This window comes from Diadema setosum, chromosome 6 (genome assembly GCF_964275005.1).
Source record: "Diadema setosum chromosome 6, eeDiaSeto1, whole genome shotgun sequence".
NCBI classification, from domain to species: Eukaryota; Metazoa; Echinodermata; class Echinoidea; order Diadematoida; family Diadematidae; genus Diadema; species Diadema setosum.
In genome coordinates, this window is record NC_092690.1 from 21,619,001 (window position 1) to 21,636,660 (window position 17,660).

The 17,660-nt window shown below is 35.4% G+C and overlaps 1 long non-coding RNA gene across 1 annotated transcript; it reads right to left on the minus strand.

Moving 5' to 3' along the window:
• Positions 1-2,621: 2,621 nt before the first annotated feature.
• LOC140229828 (uncharacterized) lies at positions 2,622-16,163 on the minus strand. Its single transcript, XR_011901311.1, has 3 exons — positions 16,014-16,163; positions 11,538-11,762; positions 2,622-2,942 (listed from the first exon to the last, which is right to left on the minus strand). It is a non-coding gene; the product is annotated as an uncharacterized lncRNA (long non-coding RNA).
• Between the last annotated feature and the right edge of the window lie 1,497 nt (positions 16,164-17,660).

A 17,660-nucleotide genomic window follows, 5' to 3' on the forward strand; every position in this document is an offset into this window, starting at 1 on the left:
CCAGCACCGTGGTACTATTGAATTACAAGGAAGAAAGCCTATCAGAACGGTCGGTGATACCATCGCAAAGGTCTCTTCAAACGTTTTCGTATTTTCTAACTGCTATACGAAACATGGATGTGTACATAGATTAGAAGTCCCTTACGGCTTGGACAGTGATTTATAACAGCAATAATGCCTCCGGCACCACTTCGTGGCGGAGGCATAAAAAACAGTGGAAACCGTGGTGTATGTGTTTCACACACACACACACACACACACACACACACATACGCACTCACACTCAAACATCAAAATCTATTGGCATAACGCAATGATTCGCAGAAATATTGTTTAGTGCTTAAGCTTTAATTGTCAAGCTCTCAAGATCATTCGTTTATCGTGAATTAATCTATGTTGTAGTCATGTAGCCATTTGGCACAATTATACGCTCATATAAAAGCGACGCGAGCGTCAACCAAATTCAACAAAACAAATGTTAGGGTTCTCAGTATAAATGAGAGACTGAATCCTATATTGCACAGCAAAAGAACAGCAAAAGAAAGACTATTTTCTTTACATAACGTTCCTTTAGATATATCTAGAGTCACGAGTAGACAGTGCAAATGATGATGTTATATCGGATCCCCTGCTGGAGATTCTACTTTCAAAACTGTCTTATAGTCCCTGTATCGGATTTAAATTTTTATTATGGAGGCAAATTTTTATTACTGCTAGACGAGCAAAGGTGTTTTGTTACATGAGTGGCAGTAAATGTAAGGTACATTATTAAATCAGAGGACGTGTGCAAGCGTGAAACATAATGGCTCGAGTGTAATGTATTTTTTTAAATTGTGGCATGCCAGGTATTTGCTTGGAAGATTATGAGTGAAGGTGAGTTCTTTGGTACTATGTATAATATGGGGCACAAAAGTAGTCAATAGCGAAAAGGCGGGGGGGGGGGGAAGGTGTCAATCGTAGTGCTCGTGGTAAGATCAAATATCAATGCTCCCAAACACAACACGCCTTCGGTGCTAATTCCTTCTCTTTTAAAAACATTTTCAACTTCAAAAATAAAAGGGCAAACGAGGTGGACTCCGTCCCCTACTTCCGGAATGTCTTACCCTGCCTAAGAACGGCTTTGTATTTTCTCTTTATATTTATCTCATTCCTCCCCCCCCCCCCCAAAAAAAATAAATAAATAAATAAATAAATAAATAAATAAATAAATAAATAAAATAAAATAAAATAAAAAATAAAAAATAAAAAATAAATTTGTTGGAGTCATATCAAATATTATAGCTCGGGCGGCAGATTTTATAATTTTGATCACATGCCCATGAAAATGCACATTTACAGCACCTGCTTGTCTGTTATATGATTTTTTCCCGTATCTCAGTAGCATTTCCATATTCAATTTTCCATTACGCTGATCCATTTCATGCTTAACCATTTCATTTTCGGTAGTTATCGCAAACTACGAAATAGGATATCACAATGATTTTAAGAAATAAATAAGTAAGAAAAATACATGAATAGGGCCTACATGAAGAAAACCGACAAACGCATGAGAAATGAACATCCTCAATAGATTTTAAAACATCTGAAGAACATACAGGTTCTGTCACTGCTCAGTGATCGCAAAATGAACAATTTCAGTGTGCTTCTAAATTACAGAAATATTCAGACAACGTGTCAGAGGAAGGGGATCCCGGTCTCCCTTCAACATTTTTTTTTTTCCCGTGAAGATCCTCACAAACCACGAGATGAAGCTCCTTTTAAAGTGGAAGATAAACATGAATTCTTTTAAATGGGTTCAAGCAGAAAAAAAAAACGCCCATAAATTACATGTTGGATGATTCTGCCCAGTAATGCCCCTTGTTATGAAAAAACAAAAAATACAATGAAACTAATAGCAGCATTGTGTCTGTCAATATACAAATGTCCCCATATTACATATATATATATATATATATATATATATATATGTGTGTGTATATATATATAGCAATAACAATGTCACAATAGACGAACGCATTAAATGCCAGTTGCCTTGATTTTGAATTAAAATCAAGGCAATTGGCATTTAATGTATTCCTCTATATATTGTGACATTATTATTGCTATTTCTAGTACTGCCAATACGTGGAGCAAATAGAATATATATGTTTATATATATATATATATATATATATATACATATATATATTATATACATATTATATTTTTGTATATACATATTTATATATATATATATATATACATATACATATATATATACATATATAATTTATATATGCATACGTTAAAAAAAAAAACAACAACAACGTATCTCTCCGGGTCAATAATTTCTTTCGTTATTTTTAAAGATAACAATTTGTTAGGTAACATTTTCCTAATTTTACATTTTTTATTTCAGCACAATTAATTGTTTCTTTTATATTTATGCTTTTTTGGTTCTCAGCTGACGATGTTCTTTAATGACTAATAAATTAGCAATTGTATCCGTGTGAAATGATTATATAAAGCCTGATTCTGTTAATTTTTTTTTCAGAACCAACTAGAACAAAATGAGCACATCAATTAGTATCAAAAGCAAATATAATAATATTTGTAACAACTAGCTTTTCAAAAGGCTTAATAATACTTGGCAATGACTAAATAACATTAAAGTCAAGGCATCAGTCGGTTTTGGTTTTGTGGGCTTTATGGTTACACAACAGTCGGCAGCATGCTGCTAACAAGACGTAAGACAGGTACGGCCATGCTACAACGACTACGACGAGGAAGGCGATTGCGTCCAGAGAATGGAGTTGAATGAAGCCCATCTCGGTCGATCGTAATCGGAGATGGTCGCCGCCGAACTTGACTACGTGCTCTATCCAGAAGACCGCCGTGTCCAACGCGGGCTGGCCATCCGATCCCGTAGAATGGCCGAAGCTCTCATTTCATTCTCTTTGTAACTAGAAGAGATAAATAAGGCAACTTCATGGTCGTATGCGGATACTCGCAACTCTTAAGAGTTTTGCGTCCTAATGCACAAAGACATTACAATCATGTAATGTAATTTTCTATGTTGCAATAATTACGGTTACAGTTCGTTATTCCGAAGGTTCGTTTTTCCCAAGGATCTTTATTCCGAAGGTTCGTTATTCCGAAGATTGGTTATTCCGAAGGTTTATTAATCCGAAAATGAAATAAGGTTCGTTAATCCGAAAATGAAATAAGGCTCGTTATTCCGAAGGTTCGTTACGGACCGTATTTCAATTTCGAATCAAAGAAGCTTCGGAATAACGAGCCCTATTTCATTTTCGGATAAACGAGCATGCGGAATAGCGAACCCTATTTCATTTTCGGATTAACGAACCTTCGGAATAACACCACAAATGTTCGGATTAACGAACCCTTTTTCATTTTCGGATTAACGAACCTCTATGTATAGGGAATTTGTGTGTTTCGGATTAACGAACCTTCGGAATCACGACCCTTCGGAATAACGAACCTTCGGAATAATAAACAGCACCCATGTGCAGCTTCAACTACCCTCAACTGAGTTTTCGTTTCCTCACATAGTAATTTTAATATCATTATTATACTCCAGGTTTGAACATTAAAACATTTTGTTTCTATTACATTGAACTATAAAGATATCCTACGGCACAATAATGAAGCACAAACACACACACTGCACACAATAACATACACGACGCTCCTCTCTCCTATATTTCTTCCTTACCGTTCATACATAATGGACACTGGAGAGAAACTGTCACGAATCTACATCATTCAGTCCTCGGGGTCTATAACTAGCTAGTAAAAGCATTATCGTATCGAAAACTATACAACTGAAACAAGTTAATGTCAAACACATTGATGAAAATAACTGTAACATCACATTATTTTAATATCACATTCTATCTTTGCTAAGACTTTCCGATGAGTCACGAGCAAATATTAACTTCAGTTCATTATCTAAATTAACTTACACATAATTGCGTGTACTGTAATGCAAAGGTCTCCATTTTCAACCAGATTTTTTCTTATCAAACAAATTGTTGACGTTATATCATGACACAATCACAATCACACTATGGATGCACTGCGCTTCGAACCTTAGTCCAGGCTAGGCTCCATAGAAAGTGCACCTAACCTTGTTTTTTGATATATACAATGTTTTTTGATGGTTTCTTGTCAATTCGAGGGTGCTGATTCCAAATCCGATTGATGCCACTCGCGTAACCCTGAGCATTTTCGGCAAAACGCAAACATCCAAAATGGCCGCCAGATATGCTTATTTGGCCATGATAATCCCAGTTATGTCAATTTTATGACAAATTATTCCATCAAAGTTTTTTTTTTAAATTTTTGTTCCTTGAGTAATTCTACTTGCACATGCAAGAAATGTTTCATTTGAAGAGGTACATTTAGTATTTTAAGCTTATTTTCAATTCAAAATGGCCGCCACTCCTATACTCATGTACTATATGAATGGCAAAAAATTATGCATAGAAATAGAAGACGAATTTTCAGTCACATACCTACGCTTTTATTTAGTTTTGCATGTGCAATGCAAATCTGATGAGTGCCACTAGCAAAACAAGCAAACAAACAAGCAAACAAACAGAAAATTTGTTTTTAGGCTTATTATATTCTTCTTAATACAAAACTTCAAAATGGATGCCACTCATATACCCCTGCACAATATGAACGGCAGAGCGTGTGAAATAAACAAATTTTCTTTTTTTCTGTCACTCAGGTACACTGTTTACCAATTTGTGTGCTGATTATAAATCAGAAGGTTGTTACTAACAAAGGCTTATTTATTTTTTGATGCAAATATCCAAATTTGCTACCTCAATCTGAATTTTTCCCTATGTATTTGGAAAAATCCACCAAAACTTGAATTGACGCCAACATCAAGATCGTTTATCAGGAATTATTAGATATGAACATTTGATACTCACTTCCCTTGAGATGTTCAACATCAAGATATTCATTCTGATTTACTGAATTAAAAGGCTGAATCCTAGATGATGACACAAATGAAATTTCCAATCAACTGTCCTGTTCTACATTATCTAAAAGCGATATTATAAAAACTTTTCAGTCCCCTCATCCGAGAAAGAACATGAGGCAGGGGAAAGTGGAAAAAAGGACCACCTCACTTCCTGTTGTCAAATCTCTGAAATGAAAACAATGCCCCAAAGTTTTCAATGCTAACCCAGATGAATTATATATGGTATAGATGAACTTTACCACCGTTTTTTCGGAGTGAATGTGTTTGAGTATAGGCCTATGATGTCGAGGGAGACTCTGAGATCTGTACAGTGCTGCCTCATTCTGAAAACAGTGTTATAACAATTTTACACTGCTTTTCTTTAATCTTCAGCATTTGCAGATTCAGGATTGCTCTCGGTAACCAGACCAGCTGCGTTAGGACTCTGAATGATGGCCTCCTTAATGGTGGCTGTAAACTAACTCCATTAGAGGTCTTTTTAACATATATGTGGTGGCATTACATTCACTTCACGTAGGAAGTTTGCAGATGATCTTGCCTTTGACGTCTCATAGAAAGTCCTTGGATGACATGGGCCGAGTACTGACCCATCTCAAGACAATAGTGGAGTACTTCATCTTATGGAGACTTTGCCCAACCTTTATTAGATTATCATCAGACCAATGCCTTCTATCTTAGTAACCATCTTGCCAACGCTAAGTTCAAGGTAGCCCTCTGTGGCAAGCCTTCCAAGCATAGGCTAAGGAAGTCCACCCTCCTTCACTGGCACTCGGTCACTCTCCCTCACACTGGAAGGAAGGATGGCAAGTGTCACCAGTGCCGTCAACGCATACCCTGACCTTCCAAACAGGATAGCATAGGGGGGGGGGGGGCATTTCATGAAGCGTTTTGTGTGACAAATTTGTCTGACAAATTTGCTCTCAGCCAATCAGATGCAAGGATTTAATAGCTTATAACAGTTTGTCAAAAAGAAAAGATCTGAGAAAACACTTCATGAAATGCCCCCTTGAACAACCTGCCATCAACGCGCCTGAAATCCCACAAGCCTAGATTTCCCTATACTGTAACTTGAAAGCTTTGGCCCCAAAACAGGTTGGTGCAGATGCTGGTCTGATGTCATCTCCGATACCACCCAAGTTACCTACAACACTGTCTCTGGCCTGGCAACAAAGCCACGGGGCTTCAACGGGTAGTGATCAAGCAAGTCTTCATGTCTTCATCCTGTTTCTATAGCAAATAATCGCCCTCTGACCCCTGAGGAAGTGCTGAACATCACCAGATGTGGTTGCAATTAAAACAATTGCAGGACTAATATGCATCTTGAGAACAACCTGAGAATTCTGCAAATTTGGGGCTGATGTCGCCTGCTGCTAAACATACAATTAAAGGGTTCTTTAAAGACAATAAAAATGACAGTTTTAGTTTTAAGACAAGACTGAATGACATCATGATGTCAAAGTGTATATTATCAACACCTGGGAACTGTGAGAGAACCGAAAGAGGTATCTCACATTGCTCCTTGGTTGATGTTTAATGAACAGTTTGTACGGTATTGCATTAGGACAGTTTCGTTTATGCCTTCAGCAGTTTTTGTTGTTTTAATTAAAGAAGAAAAATCAGGTTTGCTCGATAATATCAAGGCTGCACTTCTAAATTAAATCATGTCAAAGTGATGGAGGTTATGATCCATTTCGAACTCGCCTCAAGACTGCTCCCTCCCCCCCCCCCCCCCAACTCCTTACTGGAAAAAAAAAATCTACAATGTAAAGGGTTTTTAGTTGTGTCATTAATGTCCGATGTGTTTTTGTTTGCAACTATGTATCTCTGCACTTACTGTATGGGATTTTTCTGTACTTTGTTAATATGGTTTTAGGGGAATGCATATTACAAGCTTTGCTTTCTAGCTTCCCCTGCATTTTCAACATTATTTGTTAAATACCATGTATCTAGGCTCCTTAATATATTGTTTTAGTATTACATTTTTATATTCAACCTGCATGTAGAATATGATGGTATATTGATTCCTTGCGAGACGTTTAGTGAACTTAAATTGTTGAGACTTTTGTAGAGACAAAATGAAATATATAAGAAATTGTGTTCAACATCGTAAGGTTTGTGAATATTAAATGCTCATATATGTAGGCCCCCTATGTATTGTAAGTGACACCCAATATATTGCACATGCAACACTTTATGATAGCGTAGGTACGGGACTGGAAATACAGTAAATTGGTGCTATATTTCCATGCATATGTTTTGCCATTCATATAGTACATAAGCATAGGAATGGCGGCCATTTTTAATTTGAAAAATGAGCTTTAAATGCTAAATGAACCTATGTGAAATGAAAATTCGCTTCCAAATGCAGATGGAGTAACTCTAGGAACAGAAATGTACAAATTTTGGTGGAATAATTGGTCATATAATGCACATTATTGTGTTTATCACAGGCGAATTAGCATATCGTGCGGCCATTTTGGATTTTTGCATTTTGCCAAAAATGCTCAAGGTTACGCGAGTGGCATCAATCGGATTTGGAATCAGCACCCTCGAATTGACAAGAAACCATCAAAAAACATTATATATATCAAGAAACAAGGTTGGGTGCCTTCTAGCCTGGACTACCTGCGGAGATAAAAAATACTAGAGGCAATATATTTCGCTCCTCTTTATATCGTCATTATCACTGTACCATTATCACGGTGCAGTTGTATTAGCAGATGAAATGATGCTGATTGTTATCATGTAGGCCTATAGGGTTGCATCATTAACATCAATTATCATCGCAATCATCATTATTGCGTGGACTGTATTTAAATATGTGCTTACATGCAGGAAACGAATTATCATGTACTATAAGATATACAAGGATAAATATTTTCAGAAGCAAAGGGAAAGCTTTGGTCCATCTCTTAAGCAACCGGTATATAACCAGTATCTTTCATTTAACCAGTATATATATATATATATGTTAAGAAAGAACTTGTACAAATTCATGAAAGAGACTGAATATAGAGGCGCATCTGTTAGAGCAAGAGTTAGTTGGTAAAAAAAGAGAAAAATGTACGAAATATTTTCTAGGTCTATAGAAAAAAATATAAATCAGAAAGAAAAGAGATAAACCAGTTGTTTTCTGTAGAAAAAAAAAAGACAGATGTTTAACCGAGCAAACAGAAATACTGCATGAAGTAGTGAAATTTTATTCACTGTTTTATAGGAAATCTGAAGTTGATGAAAATAAGCAATATCAGTATATTAATTCAGTTCAAATTCCTACATCGAGTGAAGAGGGGAAAAACAAATGTGATGGTCTGTTAACGATTGCTGGATGCAAGCGTGCGGATTTTTCAGTGAATAAAAATAAATCACCCGGTTCTGATCGTATACCTATAGAATGTTATCAAACTTTCGGGATGAATTTCAATTTTTATTGCTGAATTTTCTTAATGAATGTTCCATAAAGAAAGAAATGTCTGAAACTTAACAGAATGACCTCATAATATTGATTTATTAAAAAAAAGATCAGCGATATTTGGAAAATTTGAGACCATACACTGTTGAACTGCGACTATGATAATTGCCGAAGTGTTAGCCACACGCTTGCAATCAGTGATTAGTGAAAGTGTAAACGAAGATCAAATTGGTTTGATCAAAAATCGATTATCAGCTTTTAATAAAAGAATGACAATTGATATTATTAAATACAGTGCACTCCCGTTATAACGAACACGGTTATAACGAAATTTCGTTATAACGAAGTAAATCTTCTGGTCCCAAAATTATCACCATTAAAGTCTATGGTAAAAAATTCGCTTATAACGAACACGGTTATAGCGAAATTTCCGTTATAACGAAGTTTTTTCCGAGCGCCACAGACAAAGAAAAACAAAAGAAATGTGCTCCGTTATAACGAAATGCGAATTGCTTTCGAAAATTCGTAGCGGAACAAGCATTTATATAGCTTCTCTGCATGGGTGAACGCTTCACACCACTGTGTGTTCGCTCTTTGTGTCACGCACAGTTTCTGAGGGGAACTTGCGTTTATTATTGTGATACAGTTATCCCATCACATTTCACATAGCTTTCCAGTGTATGATGAGTATTCAGCAAACAGAATATATGTGGTTTTCTTGTTTTCGTTATATATTGCATTTGTTCGGTTATAACGAAATTTCGTTATAACGAAAGAAAACTGCCGGTCCCGAGCATTTCGTTATAACGGGAGTGCACTGTATACGAAAAGAAAAGGGATAGATGGTGCAATAATGATGGCAGACTTTTCAAAAGTTTTTGATGTAATTGAATTTGATTTTGAGTTATTTTGCCCTAATTTTTTTTGTAATATTTTTCGGACATGGCCAAAAGTATTGTCCACAGATATTCGCAGTTCAGTGTTAGTAAATAGCTGGATATCTGAGTCTTTTTTAATGCAAAGAGGTATTAGACAAGGCTGTCCACTTTGAGCTTTATTTTTTGTTCTTGCTACAGAATTTATTTCGACCGGAATAAGAAATAACACGTGCATAGATGGTATTTCAGTTTTAAGGATGGAGGGAAATTTTTAAGTGAAATTACTACAATTATGCAGATGGCTGTGATATATATATATATATATATATATATATATATATATGTATATATGTATATTTTTTTTTTTTTTTTTTTTTGGTTTCAGGTTAAGGATAATTAGAAATATTAACTGAAGAGTTGGAATTATAGGGAGACATAGCAGGACCAAAACTGACTAAGAGCAAAACATTAGTTATGTGCCTGGGAGCTGCCAAGTCAAAATGGTAACTCGATGATCTCGACTTAGTGTGGACAGACACACCCAAAAAGTACTTAGGGTTTTATATTTCACCAGATATGGATAAAGCACGAACTTTGAAATGGGAAAACAAACGTATGAAATCGCAAAGACTTTTAGACAACTGACGAAAAAGAAAACTTACTCTTTTTGGTAGATTGTTTATTGTAAAAGCGTTAGCTTTAAGTCAGATAGTTCATAAACTTATGGTTGACAGAATTTCTGAGAAAATATTGACAAGGTTGAATCACTTGTTATGTACTTTTATTTGGCAAACAAGCATTGAAAAAGTAAAACGAACTATTATGACTTAAGAGTTTGAAAAAGGAGGTGTTAACTTGATCGACCTTTCTATGCAAAAACTCAGCTTCCGATTGACATGATTGAGATGGCTTGGACGCACTCTAAGTGCAATAAAAGGAACATGGAGTAAAATGTGTTTTCCTTGGTATAATTTCTTTTGGTGTATTTGAATTGTTACTAAATTCAAATTTGGATTGTTTGAATTTGAAAGTGAGAAGTACGAATCAACCCCCATTGTTTTATTTATAGTAGAAGCTTGGTTAATGATAAAGAACAATATTTCTTTAAAATATCAACACAAGGTACATAGAGTAAAATATGAAATCGAATGGCATAATAAAAGTAGAACTTTTCATAAAACTACTTTGTTTTATGATGGCCGGTATCAAAGTGGAATTGTATTCTTCAAAGTCATTTTCAAGAATGATAATATAATTTTTATATCTATTACAGAAATTCTAGGTAACTTAAACGACAGATAAGTAAGCAAACATTGTTTTGTTTTGTTTTTGTTATATTCTATTACCCCGGGCCATCCGTAGGTCATGGATAAGCAATTATACGGAATCATGTACAAAGTTTCATAGTAGATCATTAAAAATTCCTAAGATAAGAATAGGAACAAGAAAGCAGAAAAGAAGTATTCAAGATGTCCAACCAAACATTTTTACAAAATTTTGAGTAGGCCTACACATTGTCCCGATAGTAACAGAATTCGACTCATCATTCGATTGGATGAATATATTCAAAAGAAACTTATGTTATTGAAAAGAAAACAAATTAAAAGAATTTGATTTTAAGATTTTGTGTAATTTATTACCAGTAAAAAAGAATTTGTATAGATGGCATATCAAAAGAGATGGAAAATATCAGCATTGCGGTGTAGATAAAGATAATCTACACGCGTTCATTGAGTTTAAATTAAATAAGGTTTTCTTTTCGTATCTGACAGTTATAATCAAACTTATGCATAATGTTGATGTTGAGATAACAGGAATGTATCTGTTAAAAGCCCATAAGGAGACTGAATTAGATTTGTTTTTGACAATTGTTTTTTGGTGTATCTATAAACATATACTATTAAGATATTAAACCGGAAAAGAATGTCGTGAAACTAATTTGCAATATTTGTTTGAAAGAGAAATTTGTAAAAGATTTGAGGAAGATTTGAATAGTTAGAAAACACATCACAATTTACCAAAGCAAATGATGTATATTTCGTAAAGAGTTTGTGTGTGTGTGTGTGTGTGTGTGTGTGTGTGTGTGTTTTTAATCTGAAGAATGTTTTTTGAAGTTCAGTGTATTTTATTTTTTCACTCTATGTAATGTGATATAAGATGTTGAACTATGGAGGCAATAAATACCCTGTTGGGGTTTAAAAAAAAAAAAAAAGTCTTTTAAACAACCAGACTTCTAACTTGCATAGCATACCTTGGTGTTTCTATAATCTCGTGGACGGTTCGACGAAACGTCTCTTCGTCAAGATCGCCCAGAGTCAGTGTGAGACCGAGTCCTTTCGCTGCTACCAGTTGAGCGTTGACCGGCTGGTCCCCTGCCAGTCCAGTGGTATGATAAGCATGGGTTCGCCGCAGTGGATGGCCTCATGTACCCCACCTCCGCCACCGTTGTAGATCAGCAGACGGACGCTAGGTTGCGCTGTTTCAACGATGACAGGAGATCGAGTCAAAGAGAGACCAACATTCGCTTTTTATGGGTGCCAGGTGAACATTTTTATAATCATTACATTTACCTTATTCACTTTGAACATCGGTGTGGAAGGCACTTAAGACATACAGGTAGGAGCCAAAATACTATGTGGGTACAGTCCATCCATAAAATATTTATCAGGGTTATTTGCATTTAGAGTGCAGCGTCAGCATATCTCCGCACACAAAAATGAAGTCTTTACACACGTATAGATTATGTCTTCATAATACATTTTCTTTTTGGTTGTTGGTGGTGGTGATTGTTGTTGAACATTGATCATAGTCAAGTGTGTGGAAATGCAAACACAGACACACAAAAATAAGATATCTTACAAAGTTCATTCAGGAAAGATCTCTTTCACACCAAAAACATTGAAAGTCGAACTTAAATTGGCATTGCCCAAAACCCTAAAACCGAAAAAAGAAGAAAAGAAAAGAGAGGGAGTCCTACTCACTGTAAACTTTTTTGTTTTGATTTGCCGGCGCGTATTGTGCCAGCCTAGAACAGACAAATTTGTGTTCAGTCTTGATTGTCAGATAAGTGTAAAATTCAGCATTTTGCCTGTGTGTGTGTGTGGAACCATTTTATAGCAAATCTAAAAAAGTACCTCGGCACCGAAGCGACACCACGACTTTGATTGGGAACTGAGACTCGCGCTGCGAGATTCGTTGTAATAGCTGACTCATACTGAGTGAAATTTGACAAAGATTTGAGTTCACTTAACACACACAAAAACGTTCATATTTCTATGAACTTCCGTTTCATTTAGAATTGCAAACGGAACCGAAAGATGATGAGACTAAAATAATCAAGTCATGTCCTCGACAGAAGACACTATTATACAGATCGTGTCATACAACTGTTTTAGATGATGTTAGCAAAAAATAAGAGATAGTTATTACTGAGCAAAATCACGCTGAGGCAGCCAATCAACAATGAGTGCTGTTGCCAAGGTAACAAGGTTTCGGCCCGATATATCTCCAAATGATTCTTTGAGGCAGATCTCTCAAAACTTTTGATATTGCATCGGTCAATGGCTGGTTTTTCAAGGACACAGTCATAGAACCCTGAGGAAGAAAGGAAACAGGAAATATACGACTCCATACGTTAACGTCTGTACCTCTATCTCTCTTTGTATATATATATATATCATTATATATATATATATATATATATATATATATATATATATATATATATATATATATACATATGAAGAGTTTGTTTGCAAAAACCGATAAGTCCATATTTGCCAAATGGAGATATTTGCGATTAAAGGTCAAGAAAAATAAAGGAAATAATAACAAAATGTTTGCTTCTTTTGACCATAACTTCAAAAATGTACCTTGATATGAAGTGACCCATATATCATTTAAAAGGTATTATTTTGTACTTTATGATAGACACCGTACTTCAAAATCTTCAATAATGGACTTATCGGTTTTTGCAAACAAACTCTTCATATATATATATATATACTATATATATATATATATATATATATATATATATATATATATATATAACTCAGGATCTAGCTACAGGGAAACATTGTGTGGAAAATGTAACAAAGCAGTGTCGGCAGAAAAGCATGGATTGTAATGGGATCAAATATTGTTCAAATCATTAAGGAGAAACAAAGCATATTAGTGTTTAGTAACTCCTTTATGACCAACAAACACTTTCTCCCTAAACGCTGGATCCATGTCACACACACAATGCACGCATAATTGTGAACACGTTGGCTTTCTGTAATACATTATCATCACTGACAATGACATGCTACACACGTACCATAGGTACCTTTCGAGGGGTAGTTCCAACGAGCAGTAAAGTGAGTCAATGGAATAAACCGTGTTCATGCGAGCACTGGTAGAGGTCAAAGTTGTGCACCGAACAATACTACGAAAGCTCAGTATACAAAGCACACAAAGGCATAACATCCATCACGAAAAGGTATGCGTGGCTTAGAAATGAACTGTGCAGGGACGGGTTACACAGAAACCCACGGGAACTAAACCCATTGTCATTTTGAGCCGATATGAAATATGTGTGTAATAATTATGTGTGTCATTCGACATTCGTATAGTGCAAATGAAAGTAACCTTGCTTTTATAACATTTAGTTACATTTTGCTATAATAAATCAGAAATTCAAGAGAAAATGTACGACACAATCGCCGACCAGACTACATCAAAAATTCAGTGGGACCTCTTTAGTTGAACAAACTTGCTTTATCCATCTTTCCATCATATATTTATCTATATCTATTCTTTTGGTTAACATTCATGTGTCATTCACCAGTGTGTTTATTGCATTGCTGCTTACATGAGAAAGAAAAGAGATTCAAGAATGTGGCAGCTAATTTAGAATGTATTTCCACTCTATTACTATTCTCGAAACTTAAAACCTCGGGCTTATAACGCTCTTTGTTTAAAGTATAACACATCTTTTTTTTATTGGCGAGTTTAAGTACTCTAGCTTTGTGAAAAGCAAAATACGTCAATTTTTTTTTTGTCCCCAAAGTAAAACAAATGTAAAATGCCGAATTTCCACCTTTTTTTTAAAGTTTTTGACCGGGGGGGGGGATGAAACAAGGACTTAAAGTAGGTTCATGGTGCTGCAGAAATAAACGAAACTGACTTCAACAAATTAATGAATATGACGTATTCAGTATATCGTGTTCTAATGCACGTTACTTTCTGTTTTTGATAGAGGTAGACATCGTGTATGACATCATGCATACTTATACAAATTATCAGTTGATAGTGATTTGTTAATTTCATCATTTTTCTTTTACAAGCACTAGAATATCTTATTGATAACTATCTAAAAGTAACCGTGGTAACACATTACTGCACAGTAAAAAGAAAAAAAAAATAAGAAAAGTACTTTGTAACTGCCTGAACTTCAAGGGGCCAGACTCGAATAGAATTCATGCTATTTACTGGTTCCTTTATAGTATCTTTGCTTTTTTCCCCATGTGACAGCGTATTTGTCAACATGTAAAATGATTATGACATTGTATTGGGTAATAAATTCAAATTCATTCATTCATTCATTCATATTAGTAAAAAAAAAAATGAATCAATTTCCAAAAGTAATTAAATGTCTTGGTGAATTAAAGAATTTTATATACCATGTTATAAAATGACTTATACTATTAGTGACGTCTCAAAGGGAAACATCTAGGTTCAAGTTCGGCTTGGATACACGCATTTTCATTCGCAATAGTATATCACAATTACATTTGATGAAACTTTAAGATTAATGATATAAATCTTTTTCAGATTGCATTCCCCTGACTGCCTGAGGAGAGAAATGAAGTAAGACAAAAAGAAAAGAAATAGAATAGAGAAGCGTAATGATGAGACAGATAACAAAATGTAAATGAATTCAAATAATCACATTTATCTACAACTTTATAGAAATCGAAAGTTATTCTTAAATCTAGCAGTTGTCAACCTTCTTGGAGGTCAAAAGGGGTTACTTCCCCGAATTTGTGTATCGCTATCTGTTATAGGCGGTAGGGCCTATGTGGTTTTAAAACCCCGTTTCGTTAAAGCCTAGAACATACGGAGATATCACAGTTTTTCCTCAATAAACCATAAAATAATGTAGACGGTTTATTCTGAAAAAAATTGTATTATAACTATTGTTGACATTTTGTGCATTCACCATTACTCAACATTGATCATACTGATTGAATTTTTTTTTACATTGGTTGCTTCTATCCCTAACTCAGAGTTTGAAACTATTTTGAAGCACTAAGCTTTTTTTTTCATCTGCAAACGGAAAATAGTGTCTTTAAAACATTCGATGATATAGCAAATCGTTTCTCCTCACTACATGTTTTGTCTCGTTTGTTTCATTTTGTCAGCTGCTTCTGCGGGTCTACGGAAAGCCATGTTTTGCAACAGTTTTTAACCTCTGATCTCCTCCTCCTCCCCATCCTCCTTCTTTCTTCTTCTTCTTCTTCTTCTTCTTCTTCTTCTTCTTCTTCTTCTTGCCTTGTGTGTGAAAGAGAGGGAGAGGGGATTTTAACTCTGCGCAAACAGCCAGAAAGTACATATTTCAGGCTATCACTCTGAAATAGCAGAATTGAAACCGTTGCTGTTTTTTTTTTATGTGTGTAGAAAAAAAAAACACCTCTGATAAAGGAAAACCTCTCATCAATGAGCTTTATACATGTTTACCTACCATGCCAGCACAACGCAAAACCAGTGATCGAGGAATGAATTGCGCTCTAGTTCTGTTGGAGAGAAACTGCAAAAATTACAGCAGCTGTTTCCCGAGTGAGCCCACGAGAAAGTATGGCAGTCGGGATCCTCGCGAACAGTTGGGATGAAGTCACGCTGTGATGGGCAAAATGTATGATACGTTAATGGTCACTATGGTAATTACGTAGGGGAAAATTTCGTAGAATTGAAGAAGTAATTGGCCAAAGTAATCATCAACATCACTCAAACTTTTCAGATCATGAACATCAAAAAAATCACGTAAAAAAAAAAATCACGTAAAATCTTGTTTGTGTGTGTTTTTGTTTCTTTGTTTCTTATTTCTTGTCGTCACGACATTTGCCAGAATCTACATGGTATAGGCCTACTATAGCCTTTATTCGCTTGTTACATTTGCCAAGGAGGTTCAAAGAATGAAGGGACAACCGTCATATCCTTTGCTAGACGTTCGATGCCGCCACTCGAAAATATTTGAAGCATATATGTGCCGGACTGGATCTGCCTAGCAGATAGGAAGACGATTGACTCATGTCTGATTGCATAGTCACCGGCTACTTTCTAGGGAAGATATGTCTTTGTGATGGTTATTATTTTTCGCCAATCCTACTTATAAAAGATAAGTGATATATAATGGTAAAGACACGGGAATGTGCAAATAGAAATTGGACAAAAAATGATGAAATAAAAATGGAAATCACTCGACTTGGGATGCCCGAGCACTAATCTGATATATGAATATATAAATAAGAATGTATATATACTTGAAGATTAGTCCATATCAGTCTTATTTGTGGGAGTTAAGTGGAAAAGTTATAAAACCAGCGTACCAGGATTGAACTTTCACATATCTGATTTATAAATCCAGCGTACCAGGATTGAACTTTTACATATCTGATTTACACTTTTGCACAAATTTCTGGACGAGATTGAATTTATCTTATGATTATGCTTTATCATTGAATGATATTTCATTTCATTTAATAGATAAACAAGCAAAATATGGCTGACATTATGTTAACGTTAAAAATCCTCAGATCGCTCAGGAAGACGGCGGCATCGAACATCGTTCATCATAGGCACAGATGAATCTGTGGAATTCTTTTGTACATCAATAGAAAACTGACAACTGTTTGAAAAATTATTATAGCCAGTTGGAACTCCAACTCTTAAACCTCCTTTATTCGCCTCAGTAAGACAGATGGCTGGAGAGCTCATTATTATTCATCCAGGTAGCTGGTCAGGCCTGGTCTTCCATGGGGTACAGTTGGACATGCGGTAGGACCACTCAACGGACCTTACAGTATGTGCACCCTGCTCTTGGCGGTGAATGAATAAAGGGGCAGTGATGGATCCAGAGGGGGTGCACCGGGCGCACACCCCCTCTCTATTCATTTGATTTTTGTCAAAAAAAAAATAAAAAGAAAACTAGAAATGTCGCTATGTCGACTGGTATGCCTCCGCGATAATGCATTATTCTCCTAATAGGTCTATATATGTAGTACATGTGGACAATGTGTGATTACATTTTCACAACATTGGAAAAAATATTTAAATGACATGTTTGTCACAAACGTGTTGAATGTTCACCTTCCTTGACCTATAGGTTTAA